Genomic DNA, 18,571 nt, shown 5'->3' with positions numbered 1-18,571 from the left:
AATTTATGAACTTTATTAAAAATGTAGCACAAGGTTCCAAATATATATATACATTTTTAATAAAGTTCATAAATTTCTTTAAAATCACCTCGAAAGTTATATATATATATATAATTCTAAAGAAGTTATGCGATTTTAAAAAGTGTCCGAATATTAATGCGAGCCACTGTATATTTCGTAGGACGCAGTGTATAAGAATTCATTGGTCACGGGTTCAAAAACTGTAGTTCCAATTGTCGCTCCAATTAGTGGTGACGCTTACGTTTGTTTCTATGTGGAGCACGGTAAATTGTCATTGAGCATAGAGAGTGTCCTCGAATTTTCTTGAATACGAGATCGAGTTATGGTCGACCGAGTTTCGTCGACGAGCAAGTATGTACACAGTCGCTTGGTTCGCGAGAAGTAAGCCCGGCTGCGCTTTGTATGCGGAACCAGCCGCGGCGAGCCCCGAAGTCACTCGAAATTCTAAATTAGAAGCGAAAGAAGATATCGTTGTTTTCGCATCGTGATTCTGTATTCCGAGATGCATCTCAACGTCACAGCCGTTTTAAGAGCATACTTCCTCCACGTTTGGAATTCAAATTTGAATTAGAATCACAAGTGCTTCTCGGGGGAATGATGAGAAGCATTTCTTTAATACACTTGCAATCGCAAAATACTTGTACACGAACTCTTTTTCTTTTCTTCTTTTTTCACCCCAGTGTTTTCCGGCATCTCAATGTGGCACGCGAGGTCTTTCTTAAGGGGTTAGCTACCGTCAGGAGGTAGAAAAAGAATCGATTCTTGGGGAATTTATTTCAGAAAGTACATGCATATATTTATGCAATGGTTTTTTGGTGGTGACCAAGATTTCTCCAAAACCGCTTCACCAATCTTTCTGAAATTTTGTAGGTTTCTTCTAGACATTCAAATCTAGTCTTTAATTGAAGTATTTGTTTTTCCAATGCATAGTTTTTATTTTACGGATGAAAACACTTCTTTTTAGCTAGAAATACTCATTTTTCATCCATAAAATAAAAACTATGCATTGGAAAAACAAATGCTTCGATTAAAGACTGGATTTGAATGTCTAGAAGAATCCTAAAAAATTTCAGAAAGATTGGTGAAGCGGTTTTGGAGAAATCGTGGTCACCGGTGTAAAAACAGCTTCCGGTAAATCAGCTGTAATTTTCCAATAACTCAATATTTTTTTATACCAAAACATAATATAATAACCTGTTAAAGTGTCCCTCATCTGAATACAAAAACCATTGCATAAATATATGCATGTACATTCCGAAATAAATTGCCAAAGAATTGATTCTTTTTCTACCTCCTGAAGGTAGCTAACCCCTGGGCCGGTCCACTGTGACGGTTTGAAATATTAAGCTATTTGTAAAGATTTTTTCCTCCGTAAATGCAACATGTGATGCAATAAATCTGTTTGGTATTTATTAATCTTCTCTTATATTATGCAGAAATTTTTAAAGAATTTTTGTTAATTTGTTTTAAAACTTTAAACGCGATTAATCAGTCTGAAATTCTTACACGTTATTCGGCACATCAGTGGCTACGGCCGGGACTAGGATTATATTTACTGATAAAAAATTAACAAAATGGCGGACGTTTAAAATTTAAGTCCCGAGATACGGTGAATTTTTCAAGCATTTTCCCTTGTAAAACGTATGAAGTGGTTAATCAAGGAAGGTTTCCGTAGTCCCGGCCATAGCCACTGATGTGCTGAATAACGTGTACAAATTTCAGACTGATCGTTCAAATAGTTTTTTCGCAATCACCTGCACCAGTTGAAAAAAATGTTGTTTTGAGATAATCGCGTTTGAAGTTTTAAAACAAATTGGAAAAAAATCTTTAAAATTTTTTTGTATAATATAAGAGTAGATTAACAAATACCAGAAAAAGATTTATTGCATTATACGTTGTATCTGCGGAGAAAAGAGTCTTTAAAAAGAGCTTGATTTTTCAAACCGTCTCTGACCCCTTAATACGTACTTCCATTGTGAAACGTTTCGATTTATTTCTTTATAATCTGTGATCTGAAAGTAAAACAGTAGAATTTAATGTTGAATGGCATTATTTAGTAATTACCGTTTTAGTTGGCCCTAAATCTCGACGTCAAAGGAAATGGTAAACAGACGTCAAGAATTTGGCTGTTGACCTGGGCACTGATAACGCGATTGTCCTTACTTGTCCAAAGTGCATTTTAAGTGATCAGGAGTAGGTATTTGTGTGGAGTGACTTTTAGCTGAAGCATCCCTGGTTCAGAGCCGATTTCTCCAGGGAAAACACAGTACAACTGCTCTATCACTGAAAAGATATGGAAAGCAAACTAAGTGCAATTTAACATAATTATATTAAAAATTAAGTACCTATATTTTGTTTAAGTATGAGCGCTCTGTTTAATATTATTATTATTTGTTTAAGTATGAGAGAGTGATACCTAGTATATATTGTTATTGAAACGAGGTGCCAATTCGGCTGTATCTATACCTAGTAAGCATTTATAAAAAAAAAAACTGTTACGTATTCTTTATGGCAAAATAAACACATTTCAAAAAAAAAAACTTTTAGCTGCAGCCTGAGCTTTCCACGCGGTCCTATTAGAAAAAGGCTGAAGGGGAGAGATTCCTGTAGCTGTGAGAAAACGGTCAGGTAGCGAGGCGAATTTCAGAACACCATTTGGCTAACAGCTGCCGAGGAGGGGCTCGTTAGAACAGCTTTCGTATTTATTGCTGACACTTCTTCCTGACGTAAACATTTTTCCACCTCCAAAAATGACCAGGCATAGTCGAACAATAGACACCTGAATATACTTTACGAATTATCTATTCATTGTCTCGCAAAGTAATCTTCCGTGTCTTTTGTTTGTCTCTCCTCGTTACTTTCGATTATCATAATTGTCACAATTATTATAGAATCGGGCAAAATTCCGAGAGACGAGATCCCCAGCAAATCATGCGCATTGAAATTCCGCGTACAGCTAATAATTGATACGCCAGCGTGATTCTTATACCGATCAAGTGGACGTAATGAAATTTTCATGGAATATTGGAGGAAAATCTCCGCCCGTTACATAAATTTATTGTAACCAGTGCCGCGTAGTACCAGCGGCATTTTTTTTCTTGGAATGCGTGGGATTTAAGCGGAACCAAGCGGTCGAAGGAGGTTCTTCGGGAATTTAATCACATTCTTATTCCTTTTCTCTTTCTGGAATCGTTGTTAGCTGGTCGTTAATACTCTGGGAATTATTTATGTTAATCAGGCTGTGCCCTGTTAAGCCTCTTCTATGTACAAAACGTTTGCCTAAGTTATGGCAGTTCTTTGTGAAAGGTTCTGCTCGTTTAAATTGTATAATGTCCAGGGAACCTCGTTAAATTTATTGCTGAAAACCACCAAGAGCAGGGAATTATCTTCTTAAGCCATGCTCCCACGTGGCAAACGCGTGGCGTAGTAGGATATCTCTCCGATACCCTGCCTTTGAAAGGTGATTCCTTTTAAGTGCTCCAAATGTATTTTGCGTCTTATAAACGTGGAAGTGCAGCCCTAATTCCATTGGGCCACGCGCTGCACGCATGTAGGGATGCGCCTTAAGGACCCCTTGAAAAGTTATCTGCATCTAATTGCTCCAACCGCGCTCTACGTCACATGCTGTGCATATGAAAGCATTACATTATACATCTAGTAAATAAAGATACGTGTAAGCAGCTCAATAAACCATTAATCTAGCAGGAAAACTAACAAGGAAACTCTAATAGATTGATAACAAGACTTGACAATCAACAATTACAGAGAAGGGATTGATTCGTGTTTATCGAGAAGCTGAAAAAGAATAAACGACGGGAGACTAAATATTGTCCGTATCGGAGTCATATTTATTGGACTCAATATTGAATCGTTCGCCAATACACGTTGTTAACATGTAACAAACATGATAGCCACAGTTAATTATACGAAATTGAAAGATGGGGGACGAGAAGTCTCATTCGGCTTGACACTTTATTAGGGATACCTAGGAGTACCAAATTTTAACTTTCTATCTTTAAAAATTGCAGCTCAGATTCGAAAGTAAAAAATTTCGATGAATTTCAACAACTCCTCGCTCTTAGATTTATTAGTCATCTGTTACAATGCTTCTCAAATTATGTTCCACAGTTAAATATTGCTAGACATAGAAATTTGAAACAAATATTCAAATACCTCTAAATTTAAGTCAAATATTTAAATATCTGTAAATTTAAAACAAATATTTAAATACCTCTAAATTTAAGTCAAATATTTAAGTACCTCTAAATTTAAGTCAAATATTTAAATATCTGTGAATTTAAAACAAATATTTAAATACCTCTAAATTTAAAAGAAATATTTAAATACCTCTAAATTTAAGTCAAATATTTAAATACCTCTAAATTTAAGTCAAATATTTAAATATCTGTAAATTTAAAACAAATATTTAAATACCTCTAAATTTAAGTAAAATATTTAAATACCTCTAAATTTAAGTCAAATATTTAAATATCTGTACATTTAAAACAAATATTTAAATACCTCTAAATTTAAGTCAAATATTTAAATACCTCTAAATTTAAGTCAAATATTTAAATACCTTTAAATGTAAGTCAAATATTTAAATATCTCTAAATTTAAATGAAATATTTAAATATCTCCAAAGTCAAATGAAATATTATAAGTATCTCTAAATTTAAATCACACAGAACACCATAGGTGTCTACAGCACCGTTCACGCGGCATACACAGCTTCTGAATCGCTCGCTATTACCAATGTTATAATCTCCGGATACTCGTAACGTGAAAAGATAATGGCTCTATTTGGAGCGTAGATTCCCAGATGCGAGAAAATACCGTTCTAGCCTGTGCTCGAAGCATGAAAGATGGCGGATATATTATAATATCAGCGCAACCCATTGTCTAGCCAATTGAAGCGACGAAAATTTTCATCGCTCGTAAACAGTAAGATCTCGGTCGCGCCTCCGACTGGGGTATCCCCTCACGAAGCAGAAGGAACGCGATTGTATATAAGGGAACACGCGGTCAACATCGGAGGCGAGGAACCTCCATATCTTGGAGGCAACAGTCGGTATGCATCGGCGAGAGAGAGCATTGCCAGCTATCAGTATTAGTTCGGCCGTCCTCATGCGCGCACCCGAGCCGTTCTACGCGACACCGTTACGACGACGATTTCATTAGATGAAAAACGAACCTTCGTGTTTATACGCGCGCACCCAACAACCGTTCACGTCCGTGCGTCTTTCCGCGTACACCCGTGGCCAGTGCGTGGCGTGGCGAGGCAGCGTTCACGAACCAATCGGGACAGGGAAGAGCGACACTCGGCCGAGATATTTCTTCCTAAACCCGCGACACACGGGCAAGAAGCGTTATTTCGTGGCGCAAGGTACCGCGAGGGTCAAACGACTATTTTTCCACATTCCCTTGCTTCGAGGAATGGATCGATAGAGGATTCTTAATAACTCTCGCGTTGTCGCGCTGGCCTCGCTGCGAGATCATTATTGGGCGCGCTCGAACAAAATTCTTTTGCCGGCCAGCGAGGAGTGTCGAAATTCTGATTAAGGTCGCCGTTCGAGTAATCGTCGGTATCGCGGGAAGGGGGCAGTGCGTGGAGCGCGCCGCCGCGCAACGTGAAGATAAATAACCGAATGAAATTAGTCCGACTAGCGTAATTCTTCCGGGTTCGGATGCCGTAATCCAGTCGGACCAAGTCATTCGCGAAGCCGTATCGGATAACAGATTCCTTTTGCCCTCTCCCACTCTTATCCTTCGATTGTCACCGAGGGGAGGTAAACAGAGCACACGTTTCGACCGGTCATCGGTAACGGAAATAGATTCGGCGGCGCGATGGGAACAAGGCTAGCGTATTGACAGTGCGTGGGCCCACGTGACAACGGTGTAACGGATGATCGCAAAAATCACGGGCCATTATCCCCGGGGGAAATCTTATCTCGGCCCTCTGTTCTAACGACAAAACGCGAACAAGTCTTTTGTTTATGGAAGATTAGTGGTGTCGCGTGTCTCCCGAAAAACACCGTGAAATGTGCCGCTTCCTTGCATCCATGTTGGCGACGAGGTTTCGCAGGACGTCGAAAAGTCGCTCCACCGGGCTTGACCTTAAATAAAGCCGAGCTTTCGTTTCTGTAATTGCCGCGAAGCACGCCGTTCCGTTTTCGTTGGTCGAAGGATCGCGGAGTCTTCGAAACGGATCGGTTTAGGTCTCGCCAATAGGGATTGAACGGAAGGCATTGGACGATCGGTGGTGTGGCTTAAGTGGGAGTTCTGTGGATCGAGTTACGATCTCGGTGTTGGTAACGTTAAATCGATTACAATTAATCGTCACGCGTGACGAAAGTTCGATGATTTACGAGGGGCTGATTAATCTCGAGTGTTTTCAATGCGAGTGAAATTTATCGTGTAAGTAATTTCGGCGTTATCGTCGGCTGTGCGAGACTTGTCTAAGAAGTTGACGCTGTGAGAATCGAGCGTGGCACACGGCAGTGGTGAGCAGTGATTGTTTGACACGTGAGGGAGCAGCGTATCTTGATATTTCCGAGGATCTTTCTGCTGGCGAAGAAAGTGGCGTGTCTGTCGGGATTGGAGGAACAGGTGTCGTCGTGCGCCATGGTATGTTTCCCTCTGTTTGCATTATCTGGTTCAATGTCATTGCCACTGTCGCAAAACGGACACATATCGACTCAGCAGTCACTTCTTCACGTAACGAAACTTCGAATTGATTCAATGAATTCGGGGATTGCGGAATAATTGGCGACAAGGGGAATGCTGCGTTTAGTACATTTTAAATTTATAAGATTCATGCCGGGGATTTTAGACAAACGAGACAATTCGCAGAATAATATAATGCTCAGAAATACAATGATTATTAGTCTGCCAAGTAAAGAGAACGATAAAGCTGAAACGGAATTTTTCTCTCTCTCCAGACATATTAATTTAATGCATTTCTCGTTACCGCCATTGTCAGGCATGCGTGGCGAACGATCCATAATATTGTCCAAGACGTAAGAATATAGCTGCGCGAATAAATCGCGCGTGAAGCAGAATATATTAATTAATTATTTAATTTCTCGCGCGCCACACGTGTAATCCGTTTAACCGCCAGAATATTCATGTTACTCGAATCGAGGAGACGTTTTAACGTTTTATAATGATTCCGAGCGACCGCACAATGGTCCCCCCCCTCTTTATCCGGGCTCCGCGGAGCGTTCGCACGAGATTGATATTCTCTCTGGACCGATAAGAGTCGATGATTAAACGGAGCACGTGGTATCGCGAGTTCGTTCTCCTTGCGTGCCGATAACGAAAGTTCACAGTTTTCTGATCCATACGTCGGTCGCTTCGCTGATAAACGCGCCCAACTGTCATACGCTGGAGGCCCACGTGCTCCTTCGCGGCTTCCTGGAACGCGATCGTGAATCATTAAATATATGTCTAAATGTTTCAATTGGTCGGAATGAACCGACCCGTTGAATCAACTAAATTATAAGGCTCGAACGATTATTGCCAACATTATACTAGGGTGATAGCTTGCGTTGAGCGTACTAAGGGGGAGGAGGGGTGGTGGTGGTGGTGGGGGGGGGGGGGGGCGTACGAAGTGATTGTATTCAAAGTTCGAGGACGAAATATTAAGTTCAAATGGTCAAGTCGTGCAATAGAAATGGCGGAGGTGTCCAAGCAGTCCTAAGGTCAATTCAATTTTTTCCTGTCACCCTGTAGCTTCCTTTCCGTTATTCGAGTTCATTTAACTCGTGACGACATTTGTGTGGATTTCGATAGAGAGGGAAACGCAGAAGATTTTAAGGAACTCTGGGAAATGGGAGCTAAATGCAACGGTAAAATCGTTTCGATAACTGGTTTAAGGTCTTCGCTGTTATCAGTGGCCGATTTCGATTGGTGAAATAGGTCAGTGGAGTAATGATACTGGTATTTGTTTACTGGAGAATCGTTTCTGGTCAACTGTTTTTTACATGTTTTGTAGGTTAGTAGGGATCTACAAGTCGGAACAGAATTAACTGGTCGCTTAGTATCGCTATGCGACAGCTGCCACCATATCACTTTGATCGATGCGGTCAGTTGATTTCGTCTGAATTTAGTGAAAAGGGTTGCTGCATTAAATATGTAGCGTTCTTTAAACTTCTTTCTGATCTATTGCTTATTAGTTCCATATCCGAAATTATCTAGACACAAACGTAGTCCGTTTATTATTTTCGACACTGCATTGTTTAAGCAAGAAGTTTGAAACTATTATTATCTTAATATTTAAAGCAGATAGTTTGTGTTTGTCTGTCGCCTAAAAACTCTCGAACTGTAAACTCTTGTGTCACGAAATGTCTCTCAGCTCATTATGCCTGGCTAAGCCAGATGAATGCGACTGTTTTCACAGAAATAAAAAGAAAAAAATAAAAAAAAATTCTCATAAAATTAGAATCTAATTTCCGTCGCCTAAAAACTCTCGAACTGTAAACTCTTGTGTCACGAAATGTCTCTCAGCTCATTATGCCTGGCTAAGCCAGATGAATGCGACTGTTTTCACAAAAATAAAAAAAAAATATAAAAAAATTGTCATAAAATTAGAATCTAATTTCCGGGTGAAGCCGAGTAGTAAAGCTACTTAAGTCTCTTTATATACATGTCCGCATAATTAATTTAAGACTACACTTTGAGCATTACGTTATCCCGGGATCACGGAGGTTTTTTGGATTCCAAGTATCCCGGGATTTGATATAATTAATCTCGAGAATTTCGGGATTCTTTAAAAATGTGAATTGCTTGATGAACACCTGAAAAATATAAAAACAAACGCAATAAAGAAGCATAGTAATTTCATAATTATAATGACAATAATAATGATAATGATTTATTTAAATAATAATATTGTGTCGCGTATAACTAACTAAACTATATTTTTACAATGATATTCTCACTTTCCGTTATTTCGAAATCCTGCGAGTTGCAAATCGCACCTTGTCTGAGCATGTAAAGTCAAAACATCGTAGATATGTACTTACTTTCGGTGCTTTGCTGTTTCTTCGTTCGCATTTCCAAAAATCTTCATAATGGTTTTATGATATTATCCTACGTATTGGGAGAATTTATTATTCGTCATTGTCCTACTGTTCCTATTGTTAAAAATTATTTTAGCTTATGTTTCAGACTAACGATAGAAAGTAAGATTGTTTACTTTAAATATCAACATTACGCTGTTGACCCTATTAATAGGGCGATGATTATTGCGAATCAGAATTTCAATGGCATAGACTCCCTTCGAATGCTCCTTGACTTCGGTAAGGACGATTCTTTATAGGACTGTAACTAACTTATATAGGGGTATTTTATATTTAGTTTTGTGTTCTTAGTTCTTGTTTATCTTTTAATTCAGTTTAGTTGGCTTTGTTAGCCGTGTATCCTTGGCTTATTTATTGTATAGACTCTTTAGTTAATTTCTCTGCTTCGTCTCTTGTAAACCATGGGTATTCCCCGTATAATTATTTAAATAAATAAATAAATAAATTTACTTTAAATAAATAAATAAATATACTTTAAATAAAAAAAATAATTTACTTTAAATAAATAAATAAATTTACTTTAAATAAATAAATAAATTTACTTTAAATAAATAAATAAATAAATTTACTTTAAATAAATAAATAAATTTACTTTAAATAAATAAGTAAATTTACTTTAAATAAACAAATAAATAAATTTACTTCAAATAAATAAATAAATTTACTTCAAATAAATAAATAAAATTACTTTAAATAAATAAATAAATTTACTTTAAATAAATAAATAAATTTACTTTAATTAAATAAATAAATTTACTTTAATTAAAAAAATAAATTTACTTTAAATAAATAAATAAATTTACTTTAAATAAATAAATAAATTTACTTTAAATAAATAAATAAATTTACTTTAAATAAAGATTTAGAATTTTAACACATAATAAATCATTTTGATTACTGAAATTTTCTGTCACCCAGTCCTGGGATTAGTCCCGGAATCCCGAGATAGACTTAAAAAAATCCCGCAATCCCGGGATGGTAAATAATCACCGGGATTGGATTTCCTAGTTATAACCCCCAATCAATGGTATGTAAATTTTAAAATACAATTCTTTCCGACGGAATTATCTTATTTTTCTTATCGCTTACAGTTTACACTCTCTTACCACTAATTGTTGCAAATCATTGTCGAAAATTATTTTCAGTGATAGCGCGTCACCCAAACACCAAAAGTTAGACAAACTCTACCGGCCCTGAAGGTAACCTGAAGCTAGGCCCTTCGCAATAAAAGCGCGGAGACGCGATCTCTTTTGCGGCGCAAGTACTCAGCCCAACGTGCACGTATTAAAACATTCTTTGCGCTCCCTAAAAAGCAAATGCTCCGAGGGGAATACTTTGTCGCGTCCCGCGGACACTTTTAACGGATGCATCGGGTATGTTTCATAATTTTCCCTCTGCCTTTCCCGCTTATTCCGCGCAATCTCGCGCAGCACGCACCTTCCGAGCGATGCTCCGTATCTTCTTTTTAACGATAGAAATTGTTCGACTAAAATCTGCGATCAAATTTTCAATTGTCTAGTCAAACTTCGCTTTAAGAATTATTGAACTCCTCCACAACGAATAAAGAGAATTTTCAGTACAGAGATATGAAAAAAAAAAATATAATTTGACCTCTGATAATAAGTGAAAGTACTTTACGTCGTTAAAGAATATACATAGATATCTTTCTTTACCAGTGGTGGTCAAAAGAAACTTTAAAATTCATATTTCAATAGAAGACTCTAAGTACTGTTAGCATAACTATATTATCACGAAAACGTGCCAATTTTAAGATATGATCCTCTCTTCTTTTTTTTTCTTTTTTATCTTTTTTAACCGTTCCCAGTTTCAACTTCAAGCTTTTCTTCGACCGCTACTCTGCCCTCCTTAGTTAAACTGTCCCATCTAGCATTTTCTCACTTTTTGAGATATGTTGAAATATATGAAGTTCCACAGGTCTTTTAGCTTTCAAGTAAAGTTAGAAAACTCTACGTGCTTCGTAAAGATTTATAAACAGTTTAATGTGTTTAACCTAACTTCTTTCCAAATAATTATAATATCCGATCTAGAACAATTAATTAATTGGTGCCTTAATAATACATCACCTATCGGTACATATATTACAAAAAATGATATTAGGCTGTTACGAAATAACGACAAAATGTTTTAATTTGAATGCAGGAAAACAAGGACGGTACAAAGTAAATGGTAAAACTTCCGTTTTCTCGGTTGCTTCAAAACGTTAAATAGGGCATTTTAACTAAAGAGGACAGTACTGCATGTCGCAATTTTATCATAGCTCTAAAGCGTCGATTCAAAGTTGAGACGATAAGTGCCAAAGTCCGCCCGCGATTCCGAAGAAAGCACTGCGAAATTTCACTTCTGGCAGCTGCAACGTTTACCGTTCCAACTCCTCAATTCGTATCGCAGTTGCGAAGAGGGACTTCTGAAACGCTATTAGCAGCGAAGTTAACGAGTTACACAACTGCTTTTTTCCCTCCCCTCCCCGTTCCTTTAATCACTAACGCGATTAAGGTAATAGCGCAAGCTTTTCTCGCGACGTTGGCTTAAGTTCGCGTGGGAAGGACTTAAGAGCTTCGCGAGATGAATTTAGCTTGCGAAACGAGCCACGGACACCCGTGCCAGAACCGCGCGAAATTTCGCCCGGCAAATAGCTGTTTCGCCGCTTCCTTATTTCGCAATTGGCAAGTTCATATTATTCTGTAATCGCGGCTCGTTAATTTCCAGCTCTGTCCCTCGCCCTGCCGCGAGCGTAGACGCGATAGGGCTCGCGTGACTTGGAATAATTGCCTGTGTTTTTATACGTATAGGTACGGACGGGCAGATCGATTGTTTCGACGGGCGAGAATTAAAGCGGAACGCTGGATACGTGGAAGAGTGATATTCAACGCTCCGCGTCTCGTGGCAATTTAAGCCCCCCACCGCTTCTTAATCGCTTTCCGAGGGAATCAAAACGGCACTTCTTCTGTCGACCCTTTAAAATTGAAAAGCATTGCCAAAGAAATGTCCGCAACGCTTCTAGCGGAGGCACGACGATGGTTAGTTGCGTTAGATGACTGTGGAATTTATCGTTGCTGACATTTATTTAGGATAGCTCAAGTTGGCTGTGATAAGCTTCCTTAATCCTTTGTATCTAGCATCTAGCGCCTTTTCTGACGTCGTATCTCCGTTTTCTATCTCTCTGCAATCTGAGGTGTGTATTTTGACTTAAATGCGCAGCGGAAACAGTGTAGGTACTAATTGCACTTCGTATCTTCATAAATTCAATCACTCAAACAAGTGGCTGAAAAACTGTTTCGAGCAATGTGGTAGGAGTACCAGCGCAGCGGCTCCCAACCTGTGGGTCGCGACCCCCGGAGGGGTTTGTTTTTAGTCGACGATTCTTAGCACTTATTTATTATATTGTATGTAGATATGTTTGCCATATTCTATTAATCGTGTAACACTGATTTGTTGTAATTGAAAAAAGGAAAAAGCTGGTTACCCAGAGGCAAGCATAAGCATCACGGTAAATAAGATAATTCAATATATTAAATATCTTTAAGTATATTTAATATATTATTATTATATATATATTAAATATCTTTAAGTATATTTAATATATTATTATTATATATATTAAATATCTTTAAGTATATTTAATATATCTATTAAGATAATTAAATATTATTAAGATAGAATTATAATCTGAAACACCTATTTTTAATGTGTTTTCTTTGCTTTATTAAATTTACCCTACCTTACATGGGAGGGGGGGGGGCAGATTATTTGAATACATATTACATAAAAAAAAATTAAAACCGATTTAAAAAAAATAAAAGTGCGTTAAAAAGTAAAATATAATTTTGTTCCTTATTTAATCTACAACTCTCAATATTTGTATGCTGGCGCCTCATCATTTGCACTATGCAAATATGACACGGACTTAAAAAAATTGAGAGTCGTAGATTAAATAAGGAACAAAATTATTTTTCACTTTTTAGCGCATTTTTATTTTTTTTACAAGTCGGTTTTAATTTTTTTTTAAATTTTTTTTTTATTTTGTACTTTTTAGTTATTTAAGTTATATACCCACATTTGTTTAAATAATATATATGGTATATATTATAATATAAATATAACATGATATACAATATATATTATAATATAATAATAAATATAATATAATATGGCAACGTAGATTGGACACGATTCCGAGCGATCGTTTTCGCTCCTTTCTTGCCGATGGCGAGAGCGACTCAGAGGGACTGAAAGCGACCGAGAAACGGTACGAGAAAGACGACGCGTAGATATTTTCTCCCGCTCTGTTTTTCGAACGCCAGATACTCCGTCCTTTGCCAGCCCGTGCGTACAATGTTTTATCGTGAACAGATTTATAATTTTTGGTATAACTCGAAAACTACTGGACCGATTTTGATAATTCTTGCTCCATCACCTAAGTTGATCAAAGCCAAACCAAATGCAATAAGTCTCACGAAAATCGGTTCAGTAGTTACGGAGAAATTCGCGGACAAATATAGTACGTATAACATACATACAAACACCTCGAACTGAGAACCTCTTTATTTTTGAAGTCGGTTAAAAAAAGGGGGTCGCGACTCAAAAAGGTTTGGGAAACACTCTGCTAAGCATTTCTTTATGATGCAAACTTTCCCCATACTTTCGGTGTACTAAAGACGAGTAATTATTAAGAGAGTAGGTATACGGTTCGCGTAAAATCGCAATTTTCCTTGCGGTGTAGATCGAGGTCGCCGCTGACCCCACAATTATTTTGACGAATTAAGAAAATCGACGTAGATCGATAGTTGTGACTTCAGACACTGATTTTCTAATATTCGAATGAACAATGGCGCGAAGAATTATAAATTTCCATGCCTTTATTTTGCTTACGAAGAATTGGCATTAATACGCGTGGAAAATTACTTTCTCATTTAGTAACTCGATTAGCATTGGTCAATTAGTACAATGGAACTGGTCGAATTTTTCGTTGATAGTAACTTGAACTGCTATGTCTCCAAGTATTTGAGAAAGAGATTTCTAATGTTTCTATTACGAGTAATTGAATTGTTATGACGCGAATGGGTGCGGATTAATATTTTCACTCGGTGGATCTCAGTTTCTAGAAGAAAAAAACACACGGAATCATTAAGCAAAAATCAGATTTCAAATTGAGTGGCTTTGGAGCTGGGCACGCAAATATTTGAGCTCGAAAGAGTTCGCGGAATATACGTTTGTTCACGGTGTCCGTAATCGCAATCGATATCACGCACTCTCCCGTCACAGAGGTGGCCGGGAACCATACCGTGAAGGTATTTAAAGAATGAACCTGGAACTGTTACTGACGAGAACAGGAACTCGAGCGGACAATGCATCGTGATAGTACAGAGACTCGTACCCCGCCCGGTTTATTAAAAATTCCATGGGATAGAATTTTTTCAAGATCACATGCGCGAGCCTTTCCACGGAATCAGAAGATCGTGTTAGTAGATATGCGCAGAAAAGATAATTAAAAAATCTGTTTGAAGAATAAATGGAATATCATATTCTGGAGAGTAGAAGCTAAATATGAAGAAAAAAAACTAGCTCAGGATTTCATCTTGGGACGAGCCCAGTTGAGCGGATAAAAATATTATTACTGCAAATTCAACAAAATTCATTAGGTGATTATAGAAATTTATTTAAAGAATAAAATCCAGTTTTCTTTTCTTTTCACAAAGCTCTTGAATCACTTGGGTCGTGGTTACATTAATATCCTTTTTCCTTCTTTTTTTGGGGGGGGGGAGGGGGTGCCAGCCCTCCCCCCTCCTCTGGATGCGTTACTGATAGTACTCTTATTTTACTAAATTTTTTATTTTAAATATTCATAGTCGGAGTAATTTGCAGCTTTTTAATTATCTCACTCGGGTAAACCTCCCTTCATATATTTTCACCAGTGTATTCGTGAATCTTGCGCGCAAGAAATGCAGCCAGCAACTGAAAATGGAACGTTCCCGATCCGTCAAATAACTTTGCACCAAAGTTTCCTTAACACTTTCTCGATTTTGATTCACTACTTCCCGCAAGCTTAAGACACTGTCTCCCAACCTTTTTTGGGTCGCGACCCCCTTTTATGATATTCAAATAACACGCGACCCTCCTCCTCCCTCGCATAAGGTGCGATGAATTTAATAAGGTAAAGAAAATACATTGAAAATAAGATATTTCAGGATATAATTCTAACTCGATAATATTCAATTATCTTAAAACATAAATTAAATACACTTGGAGATATTTAATATAATTAATTATCTTATTCAGTGCGATGCTTGCGCTTGCATCTGGGGTAACCAGCTTCCCCTTCTTTCCTATTTCTGAAAAATCAGTGTTACACGATTAATGGAACACGGCAATGTAACCATATTAAAACAAATCAGTGCTAAGAATCGTCGACTAAAAGTAACCGCAGCGACCCCCCAGTAAAACACTTATCCCCTGTATTATCGCCGACAGAACCATGCTGTTTTTACGGTTTCCAAAGATCAATGAACAGTTGAGAAGTTGACAAAAACAAAGGAGACCGACTGCGAGGAACGTATTCACGTTTGGCCCAGAAGGTGCGGCAGTCGAAATGGTAATTCCTGAAGTCTGCTAACGCGGTGCGTTCAATTCTAAATGCATCCGGGGCAAGGTATCTCAAGCGAGGTGTTCCTTTCGGTGAAAGCTCTTGACGGCCGGCGCGGCGAAAGTCCAAAATTGAGAAGGCCCGGAGGTAGGCCGCGCAGAAGAACGAGGAGGAAAGACGAAGAAGAAGACCTGTGGCGGAAGGAAAGACCAGGGGATCGCGAGATATGCACGTGATCGTCGTGGACACTGTTAAATTGATAGCAACTCATACACAATGAACTTCATTTATAATCGTCGACTCTAACTCGAGCTACTTCGGCTGGTTACGAAATGCCAGGAGCAAATCTCGACGCAGCCGCCCCGCGTTTCTCTGCCAAACGTCGAACTCGGAATGGCTGCGTGTGAATTCTGCTTCTGGCAGCGATTCCGCTCGGCTTTCCACCCGACCGTACGTCATAGCCATCCTGAATTCTGTTGCAATTAGCACGGTGGGCCTGTCCAGCGGTCTGGAGGACCAGTGAAATGGCCAAGGGATGAAAGGAATAATTTATTTATTTATTTAAACGGGAGCCCTTTGATAAATCAATATACAGCAGTGTATACACTGAGAAGTGAAGCACAGATTAGAAAATTACACGCACAATATGCAATATGGTGGCAGAATCGGAAAAAATAAAATTTTCAATATAATTTTTAAAAAAGTTTTTAAATTAACGTCGTCGTATTAAAATCGACGTTATAATTATGTCGTTTTAGTAAAACATCGGAAACTAATCAATTTTCACAAAAATTAATTTGAAAAAACGTTTGCACCATGTGATATTAGATCCGCCATTTGGTTTTCGCAATCCTGACTTCAGACTCGTAATCAGCGGCCTCGAAAATTGTAGGGTACCAAGTTTAGACCAAATTTGATATGTTTCTGATATACGCGTCCACCATATTGGAATCGTCATTTTGTTTTAAAATTTTTGAAATTCAGATTCGCAATCGGCAACCCCAAAAACCCACCGAGCACCGATTTCTTTGAGAGGTTTGCCGCTTTTTAGCGATTTGGAACCACTGTGCGTCGCCTCTCTTTGCCTAAGCATACGCTTCTGTCGTCAGGGTAAAGCAAGAAATTATTTAAGAAGAAAATTATATAAGAAGCCTAAATTCGCCGAGCCTTGCTTCTTTACTGGTGGACTAAAGTATTAAAGCTTAATTTTTCTCAACGAAGATGCTTTGTGATATTCCTTGTTTTTAAACGATTCTTCCCCCTTACCCTTCAAACACGGATTTCTACGGCAGCTCAGGGTAGAAAAATAATGAAGAAGCACGGTCGAAAAGTGAACTCTAACTAAAACATTAACTTCTTCTTAAGTTGCCATTATTTGTGTGATTCAACCATTCTCGTTGCAAATGGAGGGGGATGTAAGTGGTCGAAGTTGAATAGTTAGGTTACCATCAGTGATACAGGGTGTTCATGAAATCGCGGTACAAAGGGGATCGAAATATAAGTCGAGAATGAAGAATAGGAGTTTTTCATACAAGGTTTCGTTTTCGGGAAAATCGACTTCAAATATTCGTTAAGTGCGCGTGCTACGTTTGATACGTTTCTCAGTTTTCAATTTTTGTCATTTATGTTTGAATTAATTGCTGAACAACAAATGTGCTGCATTATACTTTGATCCTTCTTCTTTAATGTAAGTATTACTTTAGTATGAGGAATCACTTCCTTCTCAATTGTATTTCACAATATATATGCAGTACGTACATCTATTTCGTTCTACGGGTTAAAGTCTGATAAAAACTCAAGTCGGGTTAGGTATTAATGGTTGCAGTCAATTTTTCCTCTACCTTACTATATTATCGGCCGTTGCTTGTTATTAATAGTTGAGAATAACGTTAAGCCCTAGAACGATATTGATTCGCGCGCAAGATGCACTTGAATTTTTTATAGCCCCCCCCATCGGTTAAAACTGTAGACGGAAGAATAAATTCTATTGAATAATAAACTCTAACCGATGACTTTCATCGATTCCTGAGGTTTCCGTTTATTGCTCGCGGGTTAAAATAAAATACTCTTGACGTCACAGTCGTTCTAGGAAGATTAAGAATAATCCCAGGCTATTTAAGGTATATCTCGTTGAGCATAAAATCTATAGCGAAGAATTATTACCACCTATCAGCGTTATAACGATAATGGTGGCACGATGAATCTTACAGATAAGTTACCTACTTGCAATTAGCGGAATCCGCTGGTTCCTGAGACAGTGGATTAAACGCTCTTTACGGAGGACATTGAACGAATCTTGAAATTGCCATTATTTGCACTTCTAAAGGTGCGAATTCACGATGAGATTTTACATGTGACTTTTCTATCATGAGACACAAATCTCAGCAACAACTAAATGTTAAGGTGCCAATCCACGATGAGATTTTACTGGACTTTATGGAGATAAAAGAATTATAATAATGGAAATTAAAGTACGTGAAACACGATACTTTAGTTTCATCGTGGATTCGCGCCTTAAATAAATAGAAATAATCGCGAGAGATGAGATTTTTGAAAATATATCCTGAAACTTGTCTCACGAGAGTCTAGTTTCATTAAAAAATTGAAATCTGTCCATTAGTGGAAACACATCTTGAAATAATTATCTCGCGAGATTAAAGTCTCATGTGAGACACGATATTTTTGTTACATCGTGGATTTTCACCGTAAAGATTGAGAAGAATTTATCTCATTACTACTTTTAGGCAAAGATCTTATTTCAGAAGCAAAAGAGTGCTTTTAGAAGGTCACCTGTACTCAGGGTTGCCCCCTCTTAGTTTCCTGCCTGGAGACTTCGGGTTTTGAAGCAAATCTCCGGGCTTCGGTT

The 18,571-nt window shown here is 37.8% G+C and overlaps 1 protein-coding gene and 1 long non-coding RNA gene across 4 annotated transcripts in view; one reads left to right on the top strand and one right to left on the bottom strand.

Moving 5' to 3' along the window:
- LOC143366716 (monocarboxylate transporter 9) overlaps window positions 1-18,571 on the top strand; it is a 35,454-nt gene that overhangs the window by 4,115 nt on the left and 12,768 nt on the right. For 2 of the 3 annotated variants that reach the window (XM_076808016.1, XM_076807996.1), the window contains exon 1: window positions 5,066-6,648. The exons of the other annotated variant lie outside the window; for it this stretch is intronic. The gene's annotated coding sequence lies outside the window, so the exon portion shown is untranslated. Of the gene's footprint in view, window positions 1-5,065; window positions 6,649-18,571 lie in introns of those variants that run through there. 3 annotated transcript variants of the gene reach the window in all.
- Window positions 11,585-12,168, bottom strand: LOC143371460 (uncharacterized). The gene is made up of 2 exons (XR_013086026.1): window positions 11,733-12,168; window positions 11,585-11,697 (listed from the first exon to the last, which is right to left on the bottom strand). It is a non-coding gene; the product is annotated as an uncharacterized LOC143371460 (long non-coding RNA).

This window comes from Andrena cerasifolii, chromosome 1 (genome assembly GCF_050908995.1).
Source record: "Andrena cerasifolii isolate SP2316 chromosome 1, iyAndCera1_principal, whole genome shotgun sequence".
In the NCBI taxonomy this organism is placed as follows: Eukaryota; Metazoa; Arthropoda; class Insecta; order Hymenoptera; family Andrenidae; genus Andrena; species Andrena cerasifolii.
Note: the sequence above shows the minus strand (reverse complement) of the source record. Positions and strands in the feature narration are given on the sequence as shown.